Raw genomic sequence first — 11,091 nt, forward strand, 5'->3', positions numbered from 1 at the left:
TTAGAATATCACTTTGGTGCTCTGCGGGAAGATTTTAAGGTTTTGACCTGGCCTGCATACAAACTGACAGTGGATAAAACAATAGCAGTTAATAGCCAAAGACTGACAACAGAAGCTGAGAAAAACAAATCTTCTGTGTTTTGAAAGATCTCAATTATGCTAGATCACTGAATATTTAATGGTAGACCAACGATCTGTGGCAGAATATCCTGGTTGGCAGTGAACATAACATCTTAAATAAGGTCACAGTTCCATTGTGCAGTGCTGCAATTTATGTTGTTAACAATCAACAATTGCTTGTTAACACTTGCTTGTTAACAGTCAAAGCATGCTCTTCTATTTCAGTTGATATTCCGTCTGATAGCACTTCTTCCTGCTTCTTGCAGATTTCCTTTATTACTATTGCTTCATTATAAATCAGTGATTGTCTGAAATGTGGTATTCACATTGATTTCTTTTACCAGCATGCAAGACTGCAATATTACACATGAACAATGGGTAATTTTAAAATGTCATCAGCATATCACGTTCTTGTACACTAATGTAGAATGGTCTCCCAAAGATGAAGGAATGTAGACCTGGTTTAATCTTCTCAGCTCAAGCCATTATTATGTTAAGATCGCCCTCTGCTGTTAGGTCAAGGTCTATCTTTAAACTCCGAAGAGACTTAAAAGGCCTTTTTCCTTTTTGCCTGCAAGAAAGATGAGAAGAATTTTTGAAGCTGGATTACATCAAAAAGAACATAATTTCCTACAGTCTATTTTCTATTACTTATTCACTTACGTGTCATCCTCTATGTATTTTATTAAAGTTAAGGCTTTTCTGTGAAGGACTAGCAGAAATTGTGCAAGAAAAGTACTCCTCAGAGATAAGCCTGGTTTCAGGTGAAAGATCTGTTAAAAATTACACCAGAAAATTAGCTGTATACAGAAATCAAACTATGGAATATAAAGAAATAGTGTGCAAATGTGACAAACAGGTTCCTAATATGCAAAACAAACATACTAACATTGGATTCATACATACACATTCTTACTGCTCTAACTGTTCAAAGATAGTATGTTAAGCTGTTTCACATTTCAATTGATATTTGAGTTGAAGCAATACACACAGATACATTCACATATTTATCAAAAAAACACGAAAGTAAGAATTTCTGTAAATGGAAAGTCTTATGCTTACAAAATAAACTAGAACTGAACGATCAGTACACCATAATTAAAAAAACATGATCGGAGAGAAAACTCCAATATAGAAAAATATTTTCTGTCAGGAAATGAATTTATTTGACCATACTGCTTCTCCACATGTATACTCCAGCAGCCATGTCACGGTCTAAGAACATGAAAATATTGTTACTACTCTGCAGAGAAAATACTCTGAGTAGTACCAGTGTCCTCATTAAACGTAATAGTATCTAATACCTGAAGGCTCTAGGATCGTATGTTTTTATAAAGCCCTTCTTTCCATTCCCACCTGCAGGAATATTCTGAATCAAACAGGCTTTAACATTAGAAGATTAAAGAGTGAAAGCAGAGAGGCAATTTAGTTAGTGACTTCCATTTACTTTTTAAAAAATAAAATCCATGATTTGTCTGTGCATATTTTGATTCAAGATTAACTTTGGTGAATTTATTAGAAAAGATGGAATAATAGTCTAATTAAGTCCTCCTGGGTGGAGGGAAGTCCTCCTGGGTGAAAGGCTGATATACTGCCATATGCCATAAATAAATAAGATTTTAGAAATATTTCAGTGGACTACAAACACAGATATATATCTTCCAGAAATTATTTTCAATTTATTTGAAACTAGCTTTATATGTAATCAGAAAGCTGTGTATAAAATCTGAGTTGGAAAACACTGAATAAAAAAAAATTGTCCTTTAATTTTTCTTTTAAACACTTAGTAAATTTAAAAAAAAGCATCAAAACTTCCCATATTTGTACAAAAAACATTACAAGAAAAAACAGAAAAGATAACAAATACTTAACCTGAACCAATATGAAATCAACAGATTTAGAAGAAAGTTAAAAAGTATTAATAAAATGGAGAAAAGGGTGGCTATCGAAAAAGGTAGTAATTTTATTGTTCCAAAATGACAGCCTCCAACGGTGAGTTCTGGATCATAGTGGTATATGTACATTTTACTATTCTCTACCAAGAAGTGCAGCTAATGCTGCCTGTTGTTTCTAGCCCTGGAAAGTTGCTAACATTAGGTCAGTTTTACACATGCTACAGCAATTATGTTGAAATATGGTGTTTTTCTTGCAGTTTTAGGGGTCTACATTTGTGTTTTGCATCTCTTTGGCTCTTCTGAAAAGTTGAGTCAACTTAATTTAAGGATCTAAGTCTGCAGTTATTTACAAATTAATTTCAAATAGATTGCAGACACAGGTATGCAAATATCTTGAAACTGATGGTACAGATGAAGATCCTAATAAGCTGCACATTCTGAGGAGTGTGTTTATAACTACAGTTGTGTATCTGTTTCATGAAACACAAGCAGTTCATGATGCAGAAGTATGTATTCCCCAGCACAGTAAAATTATGCAGATATCCATTTCTTAAAGTACATGGACAACACCTGTTGACCTGAGCTATGCAAGTCACACCAGAATGGTTCAATTCATATTTATAGCTAACAAACCTGATCTTAAAATCTCCAATTCATCCACTATTCCCTTATGAACAATATGAATAAAATTAAATATATTGCCTTGCTTAAAGTTGCCAGAAAACAACTTATAAGCCACTTTTCAAGCAGAATTGATAACTGTTAGAGTAATTAACTGAAGACAATTCCATAATGATATTCTCTCTCTCTTCAACCTCAGGTACATCTATAGGCAAATGACACATTCACACTCTTAACAATGGCCATTCAAGTTGGTTTGTTCAGAAGTGCATTACCTTATTCACTTTTTCTGCACTGCTTCCTACAACTACAGAACAACCACAGGTCTGCAAATGTGAACTAATTGCACTGCAAATAAAAACAGAACAGGTTAATACCTTTATAAATACTTTTAAAATATAATCATCACCATGATTCCACAGAATTAAGTCCCCAATATAACTTTCAGATTTTAGCAACACTTACAGTTTTAGTCCAATTGATAGAAAAACCGGCAGACAAAATCTCCAAATATCACTTGGGTGCTAACCCAAACTGTCTCTGTATCGTAACTGTAGTATACCATCTACACCACTTCACCACCACTAGAAAATAATTCACCTAAAATAGCAGAAGACATTAATAATAAAGGATTTGAAAGAATTTTGAAAGATGATTTATTTGATGGTTCTCATTTTCGAAAACTTTGTGTCAGATACCAGTTTTGGGACACTTGGTAGATGGACTGCCCTACTCTTGTTAACTACATGGACAAGAACACTTCACAGGTATGAGATCCTTGATATAGAGTGACACACTGGGAATTAGAGAGTGTTGTCTTGTGATTTGCCAGCAGCACTGCTCTGATTTAGTCACTCCTCAGTTTGGCAGCTGCTACAAGTTTATCTGCACTAATCCTCACAACTCTTAGCCTGTTCTTAACAGACTTCTGTTGATGTTTTGTCGTCACCTTTGTCGTCACTTTTCTTACCTACCACACGGTATCAAAAGTCTGGTTATCTTTGTAATTAGAAAGCTTTTTTCCGACATCTGTGAATAAGTATTAGAATTGAGCAACTGTTTGGATACTGTTTAAGCAGTTCTAATAAACACTTCTAAAATGGTTAGGATTATAACAGCTATGCTGAGACTTTCCTACAGGTGAAAGTCCTACAGGTGGACTTTATAGTGGGCCTACTACTCTTTACCTTACCAAATATTTTTAAAATAGATTCAAGGTGTGCAGATGAATTTCTTACTTTGTGCGATCCAATTTTTAGTCAGCAAAATAAGGAAATCCATTCCAACACTATATTAGATTGAGAGCAGACCCAGAGGACTTGATGCTGTTTTTCAGAGGGTAGTAGACCTTATCAAGTAGAGCAGCACAGGAAGCTTAACTGAATCTTTATCCTTCAAGACACAGAGTTTATCAGATCATTCATGTCACTTCTGCTCAATAATCTTGCCACTGATTGTACAACTGCTGCATAAAACTGTACGACCTTGATACTATTAGCAGTAATTTTTAAAAAAGTTATAAAAGCAGGAAAAGGGGGTACACAGAAAATCACATAACGCAGAAGTATGCTCCTGATCACTGTAGAGATACACAGCTGTAACATATGCAGTGACTCTGACTTAGGAGGACTACTGTGCAACACTGCACATCTCACTGCTCTTTATTTGGATGTTGTCAGCAGCATGTCAGAGTAATAGATATGTTTCAAGCAGGGTCCTTGATGTTAGGACCCTTTAGGCAAATGGCCAAGTTATTCTGCTTCTTGAAAATTTTATCTGTGAAAGAGAAGTAGCATCAAGGCAGCCATTAACTGATAGAAGAGTAACTTATCATCATAGAATCAGTGACTCTAGTTGTTTACAATAATCCATCTAACAACATTCGTCATATTATTTTATAAAGAGTGATAGCCTTAAAGGATTAAAAACACAAAGAGAACCCAATTTTTCTATAAAAGTAAATACTATGTGTCAACAATTTGTAAATTTAACACATGAATTTGTGCAGTACTGAAAGAATATGTCACACTGTATAAAGAGATTATAGATTATTTGAAGTTAAGCAGTACAGAAATTAATGAAATTGTAAGCGTGATATTCTAAAATAACATGATCTAAAAATCGATGAAATACTATTCCCACAGAATACTGTTTCTCTGAAGTGCAATTATTTCTGGTTTTACATTAAAAATACAATAAAAGTCAAATACATGTCTTTTTCCATTCTTACAAATAAATCTAATCACACACTCACATGCATACATATTTATAAATATACACACACACAAGTCTATGTCATTTTGCTATCAAAACTGTATTTCATACTTGAGGAGAAAGCCTTCATGACAACTATCCCCAATGTCATCGTCATTTAGCACAGTATCACTTACCTGAAACGCAAATAAACATAAACAAAGGTTACACAAGGATATGTGCCAATTTTAAATAACTACTTTTTGTTTTGAACACAGGTGCTTGCTCTTCAGGAACTCTCTCTTTAGGATCTGCTTAAACTAAAGTTTTAACATTGCCAGAAAACCAAAAGCGTAAAAAGGCCTCAGTCTTTGGCCAAAGAATACTGAACAAGTCATTGATGATTAAACTTGTTTCTCCAACTTGACAGTCAGATTGCACCCAAGAGGTTTTTCTAATGCCTTCTCCAGATTACCTTAAATTAGTTCAAGTCAAATCACTTCTATTTCTTTCATGAGAATGATAAACCACACTGAAACGGTTATCAACATTAAACCCAATTACATCTTCACTTGTTTTGTTTTGTGTGAACAGCCTCTCTCCCGTTCTTTTAAAAATGGTATCACTGGTAGCTAATTTTACTAAGTGCTGAGCAAAACTTCACTAAGTGGAACGTTATTTTTTGTTGTTGCTGAGAGCTTCAAATGAGAACATCACTTTATTACTCAGAATGCAATAAATATAAGGACTTACATCTATTTCTTCTGAAACACTGTGATTTCATAGACGAAAGGAGTTCCATTACAGGAATAACTTCTCCTGTCAGCATCGGAATGATACTGTGGCCCTGTGGAATAAATAACATGTTTGAAGTTAAAGCATGCAGTACAGGAAGTTGCCAGGGAGAAACTCAGGCAAAACATCTTAAGTTTCTATTATTTGCAAGTGCGGTGTATGAGTTAATACACAAAACTTCAACAGCAATTGTAAATTGGAAACACGCAATTCACTTTTTAACCAGACATGTAAAATGCGTTCCCGGGGTGCTAGGCTGATTCACCAGATCAGTTTGATCAACCTACTCAGAAAACATTTACAATGATACAATTTATTCACACCATATTACATGCAAGTACTGTATTCAAACTATAATGTTTTCACAGTGACAGGGCAACAGTACCAGGCTTACTAGTTATTAACATGGTGCCTTATTTCTCTTGCTTCACACACACCCAAAAGCCACATTTTCCTACTTACTCTTTCAGAAACCTCACAGTCTCACACATTAGATCTACAAGCACATTCTAACACAACAGATTCCATACATCTCTGTAACCTGAAAAGGTAATGACCTATTGAAAAACTACTCTTAACAGGAGAAAGCATATATCTGTGGAAGCTACTACCTTTAGGGAAACTGAAGTACACATAAAACACTTCCCTCTTCTGAAATACAACATTCTTCATAGGCTTTCCTTTTACACATAAAGTGACGCAATGTATTTGTTTTTTCACAGCTCCCACCATCCTATCTTCAGTAGTTGGCCTCATGTGTATGGCAGGTCATCAGCCAGTCCAAAGTATCTTCCTGAATCCCAGAAATGAGAAGTGGCACCAAGTGCTACAGTCACGAGATCCAGTCGATTAATTTTGTCATGTTGTGCCATATTCATCAACCGCCTGTCTTACCTGATCCTCCATTCTCTCCGTGCCTTCCAGGGCAATCTTCTGGAAATGTTCTTGCCTCTCCTGAGCAAGAAAGCAGTTAAATATAAAAGCTTTGGTATTTCGCTATACACGCATGCACACAACAGTCAAAGGCCAAATTTCTTCCCTTCAGAAACATGCTTCTTAGATTCAAACTTTGATGTTCAAGTCTTTTTCTTTTACAGAGTTGACACTGCTAGGAATGAAGTCACTTCAAAGTGATCAGTGCTCCCTGTTCCACTTCCCACCAAACCTCTTACACATAGCAGGAGTAGCAGGAAAGTGAGAGAATGATGTCAGTAACAACAGATTAGTAGTTCTTTTGTTACAGACCAAGAAAATGACAAATGATCAAAAGATTAAAGTTCAGAATTCCGTTTTATATACTTTTATTTTCAAATGATTAACATACACAGGGATGACTCCCACAGAAACAGGAGAAAATGATATCTCTAGGATAAGGAAAGACATTGGTTTGGACAGGGGAGGAAAGACAGGATTATTTTCACATCTTCAGACACTGACAAGACTTCAAAACATGCCTTCTGTTTTAAAGAACCAGAAGTCAAGTCCAGGAGACACAAAACCTCACAGCATATAAAACACCACTGTAGAAGAGATTGGACTAGGCTTTCCAAACACACTCACCAGCAGCTCAGTAGCAAACAACATTCAAAATGTAATTGAACAATATTGAATTATTATTCACAATAAAAGCTTAAATAACTGAAAGGCCATTTCTACAGTAGATTGAAAAAGAGGGAAGCTGTAGTTAACAACGATGCACAAAGCTTTATCTGAACTTCCCTATTCCACACAGAAAGTCTGTAAAGAGAGACCTAAATGACTGGGAAATTAAGTAAGAGCATGAGCATTTCTTTATGTCAAAAGTACTAACGTATAGAGAGCAACTGACTTTATGATTAGACCATCACGTGTTTTTAATGAAAGACATAATTTCCATTTAATCACGAAAAATCCACAATGCACTAAGGTGCAATTCTTTAAAAATAATTTAATATAGTTTTCTTCTTCAGGATTCAGAAGTAGTAATAATATTTGGACTAAAGCAGATTTATCTTACTGATTCTCCCACAGCTTAATACTCTGGTGAGTTCTCTTGCAAAAACTGCTTGCCAATATCTTTTTGGGGAAATAATGCAGTGACTACTGTATACAATAGCAGTAACGTGAAATCATTCCAAGAGTTTCCTTTTTTGGACACAAAGTGTGAAAACAATTATCTGAAACATAGTAATTTTCCAATTCTACTGAATACGAATACTTTATTTAGCACATTTTGTAGTACTAATTTTTATTAGATTCGGGGAGATGAAAGACAATGCACAGGACACCTGTTTTAACTAGAAACTGGCATATGCTCATACAATGCCCTATGTAACAACAATTCACATGACTGAAAATCCAGCTTTGAATTTGCTGACATATGGATTTCTTACTTCTAGAGAGATCACTTTCCTTCCAGTTTTTGTCTGGGTATGACACAGCCTCATATTTTGCTAGTGCCCAAAACAACTAAGACAACTGTTTTTAGCAATGAAAAGCAAACCTACCTTGTGCATCCATATTCTTCCTTTCCTTATAATATGTGTTAACCCATCCACACACACCCTGTGAAGAGGCAGGTAGAAGCCAAGTTCACTTTGTGGAAGTATAATGGACAGTCCATAGGTGCTTCTGTCTCCATTCCAGTTTCCATCGAAGATTAATGACACAATGATTACTCTTTTCTCTGCCAAAACGAAAAACTTCACATCTATTGCACCGCTTTCTGCATTCCGAAGTATCTCTCCATTTAGTGTGTGATTTGCAAGAAAAGTTCTTTCACCATCGCTGAGGAGAACTTGTTTGGTCTTTGGGGCCCAAATGTGTCGCACTCTGGGACCAAGAATATTGTCCCAGTAAGCAAAAGTGGCAGCTAACAAAGGTGACTCTCCATTCAAACAGATCTCTGTTTTGGCAACTGCAGGTGAGGGCGGTGGGCAAAGAGCTGACATACCTATTTCTTCTCAACCATATCCTTAAAATGCTTACATTGCCTAAAAAACAAAGTTTTAGCAGAAAAATAAATAAGAACCACATACATTATTTTCTCTCTCTTTTTTTTTTTTTTTTGCTTTCAAATAAGATTTCACCACATCCACAGCTCTGGCTTCCACTTTTAGGATTCCATTCTAGCCTTCATGCAGGAAGCAAGTTTACATGCATACTCTCTACATAACAAAGTGGCATGATTCACAAATTTTAGTCAATCACTCGGATATTCTTTAGCAGCTCTAAAAAGCTTATTATGATGAACCTGCACCGCATTCAAGTAGTGTAGAAGAAAAGACACATGAGAAGCATTTCCTTTACTTTAAAGTAATATACATGCATGCCCTGGCCATTTCCAAAGACCCTACATCTTCTCAATTTTGATGAGGTTGCAAGAGATAACAAGAAGTTCCACCTTGACAAAAAACGGCATGCTGCTCACAGCAATAGCTTCAGGACCCAAATATATTACACCAAGAACCCAGATATATTAGATCAGGAGTTATTCTAAAAATCTCAACGCAGGATAGACAAATAAAACACTGAAATGCATTTATCCTGGCTAAACTTGGAGACATTAAACCTCGTTGTTCCTTTTTAAAATGTCTGCACCTTGATTGCTGCACGCTATAGAAGAGAATGGAAAAAAGGGCAAAATGAAGAAGTGATACTGATCCTATTTGACATATCTGTTTTTTTCATGAGGCCTTTTTTTGTTTTGTTTTTGATACATATATCTATGTGTTTTCAGGTCCCAACTAAAACTGTCCAACTGTTTCCCCCTAGGGCAGAAAAGCACCTGCTCCCTTTTTTTTTTTTTTTTTTTTTTCTTAGGCCTCATCTAACAGCGCTAGGCGACCTTCCTATATAGCCTATGACAGGCTGCGCCGGCAGAAGAAAACCACGCACACAGGCTCAAAATGCAACGTCACCGTTTCAGGGGAAGCCGAAACAGACACATCCCTGCGCCCTCCCTTCGTTCCCGGCTGAAAACTGAGCCGCCCCCCTCCAACCCGCCACCTCGTAAAAGGGCAGCACCGGGACAGGACGCGGCCCCCGCCTTACTCACCCGCGGAACCGCCACAACGGCCGCCCCCTGTGCGGCGCCGCGCGCATGCGCGTGCGCGTGCTCCTCCCCCGCCCCCGCCCCCGCCCCCGCCCCCGCCCCCGCCCCCGCCCCCGCCCCCGCCCCCGCCCCCGCCCCCGCCCCCGCCCCCGCCCCCGCCCCCGCGAGCGGCCCCGGCCTCCCTGCCGCGCATGCGCGCTCGCCGCCAGGAAGCACCCGAGCGCAGCAGCCCGAGGGGAAAATGGCGGGGGGAGAGCGCGGTGCCGGGGAGGAGTGTTCGGGCAGCCGCTCTGGTCCGTGCTATCCCCAAAGGGCTTATTTTTAATAAAATAAACTGCCTCTGCCCTACTGCCGCAGCTTTAACACTCTCACGGAAAGCTTTCATGGGATTGCTGCTTGAAACGGCCGTGCATGTTCTGCTGCTCGGGTGCTTTAAAACGAGAAGTAGTTCTGGCCGATTTGCACGTTGGCTGCGTTTGGTTCAGAAAGCTGCTTTGCCAGCTGCTAGTCATCTGCGTCCTCTTCATACTCCAAGTTGGAATCCAACCTGGAGGACTTGTCAGCACCGGGGATGTTTCCATCCCAAGTTCCTGTTTCTGGGTCCATTACCTGCATCCCCCCCTCCCGCCTCCGCCCCCCCCTACCTCCCCCCCCCCACGCCCCGGCTTTTTATTTTTTATTTTATTTTCAGCTGGGAATGGGGTTCTCACATCTCTCTCCCCTTGTTACCACTTCTGAGGAGACCTTGGCTCAATCAGCTTCAATGAGAAAAAACTGTCTCCGGGCCTCAGTTCCTCAGAGCTGCTTGCAGACACTAGGTATTTTACTGTTTTCTAGCAAAAGAAGGTCTGGAGGGTTGGAGTGCACCTGGCATGCAGTGTAAGTGGAGAAAGTCCAAAGAAACACATGAATGGAAGGAGCCTTAGGTTTCCTGCTGCTCTGGAACCATGTGTAGTTTTTATAGTTTACAGCCAACATGAGTTTTTACCACTGTGGAAACACTGTCTTGGAAAAACCTAATTTCACAGTGATAAAAACTCATTTTCTGGTCAGGTCAGAGAGCAACAGAACTACTACACATGGTAAAAGAGGGAGTGGAAGTGTTTTCTTGGGATATAAGGAGCAGGGACTCTCCATAGCAGTGCAGATTTCTGAAATGGGTTAATGAAATAAGTGGGTTAATGAAATAAATAAAGCCAGATTAAGTTCAACAAAAAGCAAATCTTGCATTTCTGTATCCCCAGCTGTTCATTCTTCCAGGGAGAAATTGAGACTTTCTGAAGTAGCTCTGGTTTGTGCAACGTAAGCTGCATTCATGTTAAGAACAGTGAAGTATCATAGAATCATAGAATCATAGAATGCTTAGGGTTGGAAGGGACCTCTAGAGATCATCTAGTCCAACCCCCCTGCACACGCAGGGTCACCTAGAGCATG

General features: G+C 38.4%; 1 pseudogene; it reads right to left on the minus strand.

Moving 5' to 3' along the window:
- Positions 1–422: 422 nt before the first annotated feature.
- On the minus strand, positions 423–8,603 carry LOC148594238 (guanine nucleotide exchange factor C9orf72 homolog; annotated as a pseudogene).
- Between the last annotated feature and the right edge of the window lie 2,488 nt (positions 8,604–11,091).

The sequence above is a fragment of the Tinamus guttatus genome, unplaced genomic scaffold (genome assembly GCF_059628265.1).
Source record: "Tinamus guttatus ecotype Peru unplaced genomic scaffold, ASM5962826v1 Tinamus_guttatus_pri_ptg000278l, whole genome shotgun sequence".
NCBI classification, from domain to species: Eukaryota; Metazoa; Chordata; class Aves; order Tinamiformes; family Tinamidae; genus Tinamus; species Tinamus guttatus.